This window comes from Capsicum annuum, chromosome 7, assembly GCF_002878395.1.
Source record: "Capsicum annuum cultivar UCD-10X-F1 chromosome 7, UCD10Xv1.1, whole genome shotgun sequence".
NCBI classification, from domain to species: domain Eukaryota; kingdom Viridiplantae; phylum Streptophyta; class Magnoliopsida; order Solanales; family Solanaceae; genus Capsicum; species Capsicum annuum.
The window spans coordinates 97,787,499-97,801,153 of record NC_061117.1 but is presented as its reverse complement, the minus strand read 5'-3'; the positions used below and the strand labels follow the sequence as shown (position 1 = coordinate 97,801,153).

The 13,655-nt window shown below is 35.8% G+C and overlaps 1 non-coding gene across 1 annotated transcript; it reads left to right on the top strand.

Moving 5' to 3' along the window:
- The first annotated feature begins 2,650 nt into the window (after positions 1-2,650).
- On the top strand, positions 2,651-2,755 carry LOC124886208. Its single transcript, XR_007043294.1, has one exon. It is a non-coding gene; the product is annotated as a small nucleolar RNA R71 (small nucleolar RNA).
- The last annotated feature ends 10,900 nt before the right edge of the window (positions 2,756-13,655 follow it).

The following is a 13,655-nucleotide window of genomic DNA, read 5'->3' as shown; positions in this document are numbered from 1 at the left end:
ATAGGACCGTGATTGCAGGTCACTAGACTGTAATTATGGATCTGAGACAGTCGGCCAAGCATGATCATGTCCAAAAATTTCAATTTTCTATACCAATTTGTGTTCATAATCAATAAATAACACCAAGAAATGCAACACAAATCCCAAACACCTAATTATTTCCGTAAAACATGGAAAAATTAACAATGAATTCATTCAGGCATTTTCCAAACATTTGGTGGGCACATGCAATTACTATCCATTTTAAACAATTTTGGGAACTCAAGACTTCCCCAGCCATGCACAAACTAAAACTAACAAACAACACACCAAACAAGATCAATTAATCTCAAGATTAAATGGTCAAAGCATAATTTTAGGCTATTCCCCTAACATATATTCTACGCCCACCAATACTCATTCAAGAGAAGAATTAGATCACACACCATACAAAGAGATGCAGAGGGAATGCTATGCACTCCCGGATGCTCTCAACACATGCAAAAATGGGTGAAAATATGTGTAATTTGAAAGAAAGTGTACGGGAGCTATTGGGGTGACTGTTCATATTTAAAACAGCCTGTACTACAATCGCTGGCCAAAGGATTGCAATCATGATGACACGGTGAGTGCGATCATGATTGCATATTGACTGCAATTGCAGTTATCCAGTCCCGATTTAGCTCTCCCTCCTTCAGCTGTTTAACTTCCTACTCTATTTAATAACACTTTCCATTACTTAATTTCTCCGACACACCTTATAGTGCCATAATTGTATGGATTAATCAAAAATAAAATGAAACTACTATAATAATTAAATTTAAAGGATATGATCCATTTTTGTGGCATCGATGGGTTGCCTCCCACCCAATGCCTAATTTAACGTCATAGCTTGACGTTCTTCAATCTTCTAATTAGGTGTTTGAGCTGAGATAGCCCAACCTCATCTCTTTCATCAACAACACCAATCACTGAGATCACTTGTAACCCACTTGGTTTTTTCTTAGTTTTGCATACAAGAATGATACTCCATCACTATGCACCCGAAATGTCATTTCTCCATGCTCTATATCGACTAGTGCCCTTTTGGTTGCAAAGAAAAGCCTTCCAAGGATTATGGGTATTTCATGGTCAATTTCACAATCAAGCATAATAAAATCTCATTATATAGAACCTCAACTAGTATGTTGATCGAGCAGTCCACCATCAATAATCTCATGGTGGTGATTGTATGAGCACCCAACCTAAGCCTTTAATATACCGTATATGGGATCAAATTTATGCTAGAGCCAAGATTACGATGCCTTTCCAAATTTGTGAGTCCCGATGGTGCAAGGGATTGTGAAGCACCCGAGTCTTCCCTTTTTTCAGCCGTGGCATTATACGTAATGATGCTAAACTATGGGTCACTTAAATAGTCTCACTATACACAAGCTTCTTCTTCGACATTAGGTCCTTCATCGACTTAGTATACCCTAGAATTTCTTGAACAACCTTCCATAATAGAATATATTCTCTGAGAGGTTGCTAAACTTTGCAATAAACTTCTTAAACTTGTCATTATCATTATTTTTCTTTAATTTTTGTAGAAAAAGGGGAGGAATTTTCACTGGGGGTGACGGTACACTTTGAGGCTCATCCCTTATTATCTTTTCATCAACTATCACTTTATGAGTTTCCTCCCTATTATCGTTCTTTTCAACTCCCCTTAGTTCTTCATAGCCCACTTTAAGAGACATTAAAAAACCATCATTTGGAATTTCAGATATATTCATTTGATCATCAAGTGACTTTACCTCAACCTCAATATCATGTGCACCAAGATCTCAACTTCTTTGACTGATGATTGCTAAGACATGAGCATCATTTTTGGGATTTATCACTGTGTCACTAAGGAGTCTTCCCTTAGGCCTATCATTAAGTGTGGTTGAGATTTGGCCAATTTCAATCTCTAATTGCTTGATTGAGGATAAATGCAATAAAAATGTTTGGTTGATTTGAGAAAAGTCCTCTTTAAGTTCCCATACTATCTTGTTTGAACCTTTAACTCGCATCAAGATTCTAGCAAGAACATCGGGGGTTTTGAACTTTTAGGGGTCCAAAGAGCTTGCTTCTTTTCCTTTCGCCCAGTCGTGAAGAGCTACATAACTATCATAATCCATCTCTTTCTCTCTCCAATTGCGATCTCTATTGTGCTAATCTCTTTCTCTATCACACTCGTTCCAACCAACCTTAGTTCCTTCCTTGCCTTTGGTAGGACGGGCGGGAACCCCCTCGGGTGATTAGCGAAGTACCTTATCTCTTCATCAAGGGCATTTTCTTCATCTTATCATATCCTTTAGAGACTACGACATTGACCAATTTTGCAGTTTCACTCATCACATGCTTTGTGAGAAGGTCTAATTATGTCATCATCTTAGCCATATTTTGTTCCCTCTTTTCATCTTTCTTCCACTGCTCCTTCTTCACAATCGAGGCGGTGGGGGACCCTACGGCTAATTCGATGTCCTTTATATGCCACCCCCTATTTTTATTTATGATTTTCTCTAGAAAAGTCTAAGATACTTCGTATGACAATTTAACAAGAGACTCACCAAATGCATTGTCAACCACAGTCTTATTTAATTGGTGTAGTGCCATATAAAATATTTGGAGAAGCATCTTCTCCAGTACTTCGTGGTTAGGGCATTGCATGATCTTGTCATTAAAAATTTTCCATATTTCATACAAGGGCTCTCCATTGAGTTGACAAAAATTTGTGATCTCATCCAATAATTGTAACATCTTTGAAGGAGGGAAATATCAATCCAAGAAAACATCTGTATGCTAAACCTAAGATGTGACAGACCCCGTGGGTAGAGACCTCAACCATAACACCACTTCACCCATTAGAGAGAATGAGAAAAGATGTAACCGAATAGACTAATGTATGGTATAAGTAATGTCAAATGGGGCGCACACCTCAAAAAAACTTATCAATTGTTGGTTTAGATCTTCGTATGCTTAACCCCATAATAGGCCCTTCATTTGTAATATATGAAGCATTATGCTCATCATATGGAATACTCTATTTTATTTATTTGGTGGAATGTGGATGGCTCTAGCACGCTCCACATCATAAAGATGATCCTCATCTTCGAGGTGCCCATCAAATAAGCCTTTATTTCTCCCATTATGGCTTATGGTGTCATGATTAATATGAAAATCACCTAACAAAACAAAAACAACAAACAACATAAGAAAACACACTACTGGTGAATCAAAGTTACTAACAACACCACATAGGCAAAAACTAAGTTTTACTCCCTGGCAGCGACACAATTTTTGATAACACTCAACTTATACCATCATTTCAATGCAAGGCGGTCGTCGTCAATATAAACCCAATAAAAGTAGGGCCGTATCTACAAGGTGTGTATACTAGTTTTATAAGCCTATGCATGTTGAGAGTAAACTAAGAGTTAAACCATAATGTAAAACTAAAACAAACCATGAAATTAAATGGGGGTGGGGGTTATGAATTATAATTTTTTTTGAACAAAATCACACTGCAACACTAATGTAAAAGCAAACAAGTGATAAGTAAAACCAATAGAGAGAGTTCTTGGGGTTATGCCATCCAAGGGATAATTCGTGTATGGGTAATCAATAGGTAATCCCAATTTTAGTTAATGGTTCTTAGGTAGGCTAGGTTATGGGGTTTTAGCGCTAGTATTTAAACAAAACACTAAAATTTCACTCATGGATTCTTTTGAATACCTCATGAGTGTAGAAAATTATTTAACCCAATATCTCAAATTAGCATCCATATTTCTAGGATGATGCTTATGAACATAGGAAATCCACATAATATCCTTATTTCTAAGACAATGCTAAGGAAGAAGCTAAAATCAATTTGTTGTTCACAATTACTCATCACCCACATGCCTCTTTCAAAGATATTGTGGGATCCAGGGAAATTGGGGGATTTTACCCATAATTCTCAATTCTAACATAGAGTAATAGTAAAACCCAACATCATTAACTACTAATTTAAACTAACAATCAATATCCATGCACATTAACACCTTATTAAAGTATAACACCAAGATGGTAATTTACCTACTCATGAGATTGGAGAAAAGAGATATACCTAAATTAACATTCATTGCTTCCATTGAAAATCAAAGCAAGAGTAATTCATACTTCAATAATAAATTCAACTAAAACACTCTTGAAAATGTGTTACACTACTTCTTTGACCAAAATGGCATAGTTTTTCTATCTACAAAATTGAAAATTGGTTGAAAGATACCCTAATTGTGCAAGGGTTTGTACTTTTGAGACTTGGACTTTAGCTAAATGAATTTATGACTCTACCCTTGAGGAATTGCCGCTTAATCGCGATAGTCCTCGATTGACCACATTCGCGACTCACGCAATTGTGGTGATTCCATCATGATTGTCGAGGTTGTGCTTGGCTCCAAATCATGATCGTGACCCTCAGGTTGTGATTGCGGTACCTAGGGTCGATCCCTGGTTCTAATTTTTAGCTCATGCAAGCATTTCATTCTTTTGCTTCCCTTGTTGGCTTTGCATCGACTCCTTTCCATTCAATTACATATAAACATATAGACCACAGTAATTAATGTATTTCACTAATGAAATAGCATCATATATACATTTATTTCATTACAGTGTGCATAAATTTGGGTATAGATGAGTGGCAAATTTGCCACTCATCAGTACTCAAATTTGCACCAAAGAGGTACAGAAGTGTAGTATAAGTACCAAAACAACGGATACTTAGTAGGCATCATCGTCTGACTGAGCTAAGTCATGATATAAAGATGATATAATGCAAGATAATCATAACTAAGTCAAGGTACAAAATCAAACCAAAATCATCTCCATCATCACTGTATATAATAAGTAATCAAATCAGTATAATAGTGTAATATAAGGCATCAACACATGTCAATATCACTGTACATAACATAATAAATATCATAATAATAATATAACAAAAGGCATCAAAGTATTCCAATATCGCCTTACATCAGAATTTGACAATTCGAAATAATAATGCATAATAAAGCATCAACAAAATCCATCATAAGTACAAAGTTTACCCCTATCCGCCAATTGTTGCATAAAGTAAAGAATGCATCACATCATACCATACCAATGGAGAGTACACCCAAAAGAAAAGTAAAGTAATATAATCAATAATATATCCAGACTCTATGGCTATTCGACTATCATTCCACACTTACCATCAATCGGTCATTTATCAATATTCTAAAATTTTCATTAATCAGAAGTTTACCAACCTTCCTCAATTATCATCTTATTTATAATTGAACAACATATAACAATATATTCATAACCATGACAATACCATTAATTAGATAACTATATCCTTGATGCACACTAATAGATCTTTATTATCTAGCTAATATGATATAAGACTAACTAAGAAAGCAGAAAAAACTAAGATAAATCTAAGAACAAGATAAAAAGAAACAAACTCAAAACATACAATAAAGGAAAGATAGTTAACTTAAAATAATAATCCATAAGAAATAATATCCTAAGAGTGTATCAAACCCAAAGACCCCTATGACTCGTAGATACAAATACCAAGCTCTTACATGAACCCAGGAGGGAAATCAATTCACCTTAAGGACCCTCATTTCTAAGCCAAAGTTCAATTCAAGTGATTTTATACTTGCCATGGTTACACTCACACTCTTCAAGAGTAAGAGAAATGGTATTTCAAGTTATTTCAATATCAATAACCAACTAAGGAAAGAAATAATCCTAATAAGAGTCTATTTATAGTCTAATATAAATTAAAATAACCAAAAACACCCTTAATGGAGGCGTCCTTTGAATGTAAGGGCTCTTTTTCACACTTTAGCATGAGCAAATAACAAAACACCCTTAATGAGGGAAGGCCTTGGAGTATAAAGACTCTTCTTTACACTTCAACATGCATAATCCCTTTGAGTGGTTCAAAGACCTTAAGTACTTCCATCTTCATAAATAATCCTTGAAGGACTTGCAAATCCCGAGCTTGGATCCTTGTGAAAGGTCTTGTACTCTTTAAACCCGTATCATCCTCTCCATCTTGAAAGGAATTTGACCTCAAATTTATACCATCAAAAAACTAAGAAAGGACAAACAAGCACAATATCTTTATTGCATGAGGGTTAGGGTTAGTACAACAAATAACATCATCATGCCAAGAGGGTACACACTTCAAATATAGCCATGAATCATTTGTTTTAATCATGAAAAGCTTAGTACAAATGTCACAAAGGAAGTGGCTATGATAAACACCAAGAGATAATGAAACTACAAGGGTCATAATGGCATTAACAATCTCTAAAGGTAGTAATACCTTCCTCTTAAAAGCTATAAGGAATAATTATTTCATCACCCCTCTATTAGACCATGCCAAGAGGGGTGAAACCTATGGTTCACAAATCCATAATAGTTTTATTGAGTCAAGGATATGAGTGATCCTTTGTAATACCCCGTACTTCTACCTAGCTTAAAATCATCCTAGAAATATTAAAGACTTGTTTTAAAGATGAATTCACTTTTATACATGTGGTATTTTAAAGATTTTAAAATTTTATCATGTGAAAAATTGAATAAGCTTTCCATCAATACCAAATTCGCCCAAATCCAATACCCAGGGGAAGAGTTAGAGCTATTTTAGTAAGATGGTGTGCCACCTGAGCCATCAATGCGTTGGGGAGCCAACCAAAATGGCAATCATCAAAATATAGTGAGCCTTCATGATTATGGCACGTCATTCCAAGGTTCAAATTCAGAGTTGTGAAATTCCAGTGACACGGCGCGATAGCTCGGCATCGCGCCAGGGGTCCAGGTCGAGAAATTTTCACAGAATTAAAATACGCATCCAAGGGTAAAAAGGGTAAATTTCTCACCCCTATATGTACCTAATAACACATGATTCAGCAATAATTCACCCAAAATATATTATTTATCTCAAGTTTCTCTCAAGACCAAGCTAGGGTTTTCAATTGGAGATTCAAATCCAAGACTCAAATTCAAGAATCTATCCGTCAATCTTTGTACAATCAAGAACTAAGGTATGAATAGTGTTCATTCATGGATTCCTTTCATCCATGAAGCCCATGAATCAAGTTTTAAATCTTGTATTGTGAATATTTTGTTGTGGATTGATTATGTTCATGTGATTATGATTGTATGATTCCTAAGTTGGAATCTTTATGTGTTGTTCATGAACCTATGCTAGTATGTGGTCTGAAACATATGAAATTGAGTTGACATATAGAGTTTTGATGTATTAATTTGATGGTCATGCCTATGCCCTAAGTTACGCATCCTAGGTGTTTGATAAAATGCCTAAGAGAATAGAAATTATGCATTATAGCTTAATTGTGACCCAAGTGATAAGTGTATGCTTTACCTTATGACCAAGAATGACTTCTATGATATTGAGTTCATTATGAATGGTTAAGGGAATGTCCATGAGATTGGATTGATGAAAGTATGACATGTTTATATGCAATTCCATTCATGTACAAGACTATGATAATCATGTTCTTTATGAAATCCCCAAATTAATGTATTATGAATTGTTGATGTTGGTTATGTGTTCAAGAAGTGTCATGTCCTGTAAGTTTCATGCTATCGAGTCCTGGGGGTTCTTGTACTCAATAATTTAGCTGTTTTCCTAGATCTAGTGTCATGTTTTCATGATACTCTCAGTCAAGCCATGATCCTTAGAATTCAGTCAGTCTCATGACTCAGGAAACTTAGTAAATTCAGTATCAGTCTAGTCCTACTCAGTAATCTCAGTGACCTCAGTGGTGTCAGTAACATTAGTACTCAGTAATATCGGTAACCTCAGTATTACCAAAAATCTCAATAACTTCAATATTCTCTATCAGTCCTTAAATCTCAGTAGTATTCCGTCAATCAATGGAACTTAGTGAACTCAGTTCAAACCAGTTATACAATATGATCAGTAACAGTTCAGTTCAGTATAATCAGTTCAGTGTCTATTCAGTTGGGAGTCGAATTCACTACCGAGTGAACCCAGGGATGAGGACATACACTATCAGCCAGTAGAAAGTATGATCCTTAGTAGCAATCCCTACATTCCAGAACTACGTAGCCAGCGTAGGTTGAGATGTACCTCTACGAGTCTAGGGACTATACACATCTCATTTAAGTTTTCCTTATAGGAGGGGTTGACGGAATAGCTCCCTATCAGAGAGGGTGTACTCACAGCTTGTCTTTACCCGTGGTACGGTACTGATACTCTTATAGTTGGGGTTATAGGTTGGACCCCACCAGTTAAGTTTGGGGCATGTCAGTTAGATGATTACCTCCCACATTCTCAGTTTTAGATCCAATTTTAGTAATAGAACTCAGTTCAGTTCTACAGAAATCCAAGACTGTCAGATACAATCAAATTAGTACAGTGCAGAACCCAGCTAGTTCCATCAGTATCAGGACTGTCAGATATAGTCACTCATGTTATTAGTATTCAGACTAAGTAATTATGTTATCACAAACTCAGTTAATAGTATTTTAATTATATGAAACCCATGTTATCAGTATTTAGTTTCAAGACTGTCAGATAAAGTCAATCAGACTAGTTCTTCATAATCAGAACTATCAGAAATAGTATTCCTTTATTAGTAATATGTCATTAGTTCCTCAGTATTCAATAGACTCAGTCATTCGGTATCCTAATATTAGTACTCAGATATCAGTAAATCCATGTTATCAAAATTCATGAATCAGTGTTATCACGATCTCAGTTACAGTTACGTATTTGTCCATGTATTCTCACGTTCATGTTATACAGTCATTTTTATTTTTCATGCATATGAACCCTTGCATTTAGCATACCTCACTTCCATACCAGTACATTCAACATACTAATGTATTTGCACTATGGTGTTTTATATCATAGGTTTAGAAGCACGAGCTCCCGAGCATCCTTAGTAGATCAGACGTTCAGCATCCAGACTAGCAGTGAGTCCTCATCATTCTAGAATAACATGGTTATTTTATTACTTTATTATTTTAGTAGTTTGGAGTTAGTTGGGGACATGTCACATCAACTCTATAGTTTTCAAATAGTTTAGAAGCTTTCAGACTACAACATGTGTTCAGACAGTTTATTTCATTTCTGGGTATTTTTATACCCCATTACAGACATTGTATTATATTCAGTATTAGTTTAGTTTTGAACCTTATGGATTTATAGCTTATATTCCATATATTTACAATGTATTATTCAGTGCTCAGTTACAGATATTAGTCATGGTTTAGCTTGTGGTCTTTCGAGGTCATGAGCACTGTGTAACATTTTAGGTACCAGATTCGGGCCATTACATCCTTGTAGCACTATTGCTCAACCAAGTGGACCATCCAAGACACTTCCAATCTCTAAATAAGGTAAATCCAAGACTATCATGGATATCATTGTAAGGAAAGAGGTAATATAGAAAGGAATTGAGTGTGAAGGCATCATCCAAGGTGCTATGATATATGAGAATGCCACTTGGCTCAAAAGACTAATCACATAATGCATAAAAAGATGGGATAAAAATATTTAAGCACATGCAAATTCTTCCTTTCAAACATATAGACAACTTAGTATCCATAAGTAGGGGTTCACTTAAGCTCAAGTGTGTCAAGCAAGGATGAACATTTAGAAACATTAACCCAAGGAGACAATGACACATTTTCCCTCGAGTTTTCAAGAATGATACCACCTTTAAGAAGGAGGTCATCATCTCTACACACATATTGAATAAGGGCATCACATAAATGGGGTGTATCTAAGGTAGTTTCAAGAGAAGACTCTCTTCTTGATCTACAAGTGATAAGACCTTGGTCAAGGATTGAATCATACAATATGTTCAAAGAATCCTCCCTATTCTCATGATCAACTCTATCAACATCATCACTAACTTGATGCTCATCAAGCATACCCTACACATGCTTAAGTTGTGGAATACACTCATGAGTAAGTTGATCATTATTCACGACTTTACTAGTTGTTAGCAACTCACATACTAAATTAGACACACCTCGGTTTTCACAAGGGTTAACTAGTGTGTAACTACTATCATCACTTGGAAATAGGACCTTATTCAAGTTACAAGTGTTATCACTAGGTCCATATAAAATTATCTCATGAAAAGAATTAACTTTGTCATTTATAGGATCAACTAGTGCTTGCGTACTTACAACAAGAATTTGATCTTCTTTTATCCTAGCAATTCCAAGAGTATCACAAAGGGAAGACTCATGCCATTCTCATCTAGACAAACCGCTAACTACATCCACTGGCTACTACGAGCCACATCACAATGCTTTATGTTTGTAGGAGTGTAGGAGCTAGCATTGTTACCTTGTAGCTCACATGAAGTATGAATTTCACCTTGGTGTGTGTCGTGGCATCCCACTTGATCTTTTGGGAAGCTCTCATCATATGGGAGTTTGTCAAGTCTTCTGTCTTTATTCATCTCTTCATCTCTTTTCCCAAAGTTGGGATTCTTAGCCAATAACTCATTTAGATGATCAAGTATGTGTTTGTAAGAAATCCTCCTTGGATCATCCTTTGAAATTAAATGTTCTTCAACCTACACAAAAGAAGATTTGATACTAGGTAAAATGATAGTATCATTGTCAGTGAGTAACAAGGGGTTTATGTGGCAAGTCCCACAATTAAGTGTTTCTTTCCCTCTTGTTGCATTATTTCCTACCCCTCTTCACCTATTCTACTCTTGGATTTCTCTTCCCTCTCCCTCTTTTTTTTTTTACCTTAACTCTCTCACTTGTTGATAGACTTTATTCACTTTTGATGGGAAGAGAGGATGGAGTGTAAACTTTTGATCACTAAGTTCAAGAGAGTACCTATTGGTTCTTCCATCATGCTTAGTAAACCTATCATATTGGCATGGTCTACCTAAAAACAAGTGACAAGCTTGCATAGGGATCATATCACAAAATACCTCATCTTGGTAGTTTTCTACCTTGAACTAAATCACCATTTGTCGGGTTACCTTCAACTCTCCACATGCATTCAATTATTGAAGTTTACAAGTACTTTCATGAGTGGTAGTGGGTAGTTTCAATAAATCAACCATGGTGGTACAAGAAATATTAGCACAACTACCACTATCAGTGATCATTAAGCACACACCTCCTTTAATAAGGCATTTGGTATGAAAAAAGATTCCCTTTGAATCTGACCAACCAAAGCCTTACTAATCATAGCTATTATTACTACAAAGCTAGTCACTTCACACTTATCATCATGTGGCTAAGAATCATTTTCATCTCCATTATTTTGCACCTTAGTTTCTTCTTGCTCTCCATCTTGAGATTTGTCATTATTCTTATTAGACTTAATTCCCACCTCTTCTCTAATATAATATAATTCCCTTCCCTAAGGACCATATTTCTCTGGTTTGGACATTCACTAGCCTTGTGTCCCCACCCTTGATATTGATGTATTGAAATCCCTTAGAATGAGAAGAAGGATTTGGTTTACCTTTATTTCTTGGAGGATAGTGTTGGGCAGCCTTAGTCACGGGTTGAGGAGCATTGGATTTAGGATCTTTATTCTTGTGCCAAGTTGAGGATGATTGAACGAATTCCTTATCCTTAGACCAACCCGAGGGTGATTGATGAGCTTTTGATTTATGGGTCACTTTCTTTTTGACCTCCCTTTCAATTTCTAATGTTGCATGGAATATACCATTAATGTTTTAAAACTTGTGAAGAGTCATTTGTGAAGAGATGTCTTTGTTAAACCCAAACTTGATCAAGCTTCAAAATTAATTGTTAGAACTCATCATAGTAAGCCGTGACACTCTTAATACCTTGCATCAAGTTGTATAGCTTGAAAGGAGCTCATGTCTATAACTTTCAGGTAAGTATCTTTTCCTCATAAGGTACTTCAACCTATACCATGGAGGGGGCTGTTCCTCATTTAATTCATTCCCAAAATTTTTTATATACTCCCACCATATGTTCGCATACCTTTCAAAGTGAGCTAAAACATAACAACTCTTTTTTTTTCAGTGAGATCATTAGCTTGGAAGAGCCTTTAACAAGTGGACTCCCATGAAAGATAAACTCTAGTATCACTCTCACCTTTGAAAATTGGAAGACTAACTTTGATGGAATTGATACCAGTATTTCTTTATTAGTTTTATTATTGGTTTCATTGACCAACTCTTACTCACTACCCTCAGAATATCCTTTGAACCATAAGTCTACCTCTCAAATTTTCTTCCATTAAGTTGGAATCAACATAAGCTCTATAATTCCTTTGTTGTTCCTCTCTACCATATTTCTCTACATGGACATGTTGGTTTTGGTTGAGTGGAGATTGGAATGAGGGAATTAGATTTGGTGGTGGTTGAGGAATTTTGTGAAGTGGAACTTGGAATAGAGGATTCAGGTTTGGTGGTGGCATTTGGTTAAGTGGAGCTTAAAGTGGGGAATTCGGGTTTGGGGGTGTCATTTGGCTTCCAAGTTCTTGGATTTTGTTAAATTGAGGAAAAAATGGTGTATTGGGATTTCAACTTTGAGGATAAGTGTAGTTTTGGTAGTGGGATTTTATGGAGGTCTTGGAGGATTAAACATTTGATGGAAGGTTTCCAGGGTAATGGTAGTAGAGGTGTTTTGAGCATGTCCACTTAAAGAAACATGGTAGTATTGAGGAGTAGAGGGACATGAGTTCCTTTGACTTTCGACATGATCCAACTTCCCGCTCATAGTAGACATTTCCCCTTCCATTGATGTTATATCCTTTTTCACTGAAGACATATCCGATCCTAGCCTTCCATGGCTCCTTTGCATTCTTTCCATATTTCAGTTGAGGGAATCAAGAGAAGCCAAGATAGTATTAATAGCATTAATATCCATGGCTTTTGATGTTTCACCTTCCATTGCAATTGTACCTAAAAAAGACAATCAACAAAAACAACAAACTAGTTAGTGTTAAAGAAAGAACCTCACACTCTCCTCTCCTTTAGATTTCTTACACTTGGCTTCACAAGTGTTGAAAATTGGATTGTAATTCATGAGAAGTTGAGGGATGATTTCTACTCTTTCCCGGAGTGGATTTTCATTTGAAGGACTCAAAGAAAATATCGTTCGGAGTTGAGCCAAGAAACTACAATGAATCATAAAATGAAAGTAAAGCACACAAAGAACGAATACACGAAAGAAAATGAATTCTAAACTAATTCACAAACTAGTAGGTGATTACTAGTTGAAAATTAATACTAGAATCAAGGAATGAAACCAAAGAATCAAAAGAAAGAAACTAAGAATCCAAAATTTGAGCTTTAGGGCAATTTTGGGATGGTTGATGACGTGGCAGCTTCTAATTAGACGTTGAATGTTTGAAAATATTCTTGTTTCCAATTTGAAATTTGTTCAATCTTCACTTTAGGGGAGTGTGGAAATCGGGTTTGATGAAGAAAATACAATGAATGGACCCTTTTTCAAGATCAAAAGAGTTTGAATTTGTTATGGTCCCCCCTTGTACTTTCCTTTGTACTTGCCCTTGTCCTCTTTTTTGAGAATATTCCCTTTTTGGTGCCTTTGGAGTCTTTCTTCCTTTGGAAGACTTGGAATATTCTTTGTACAAACAA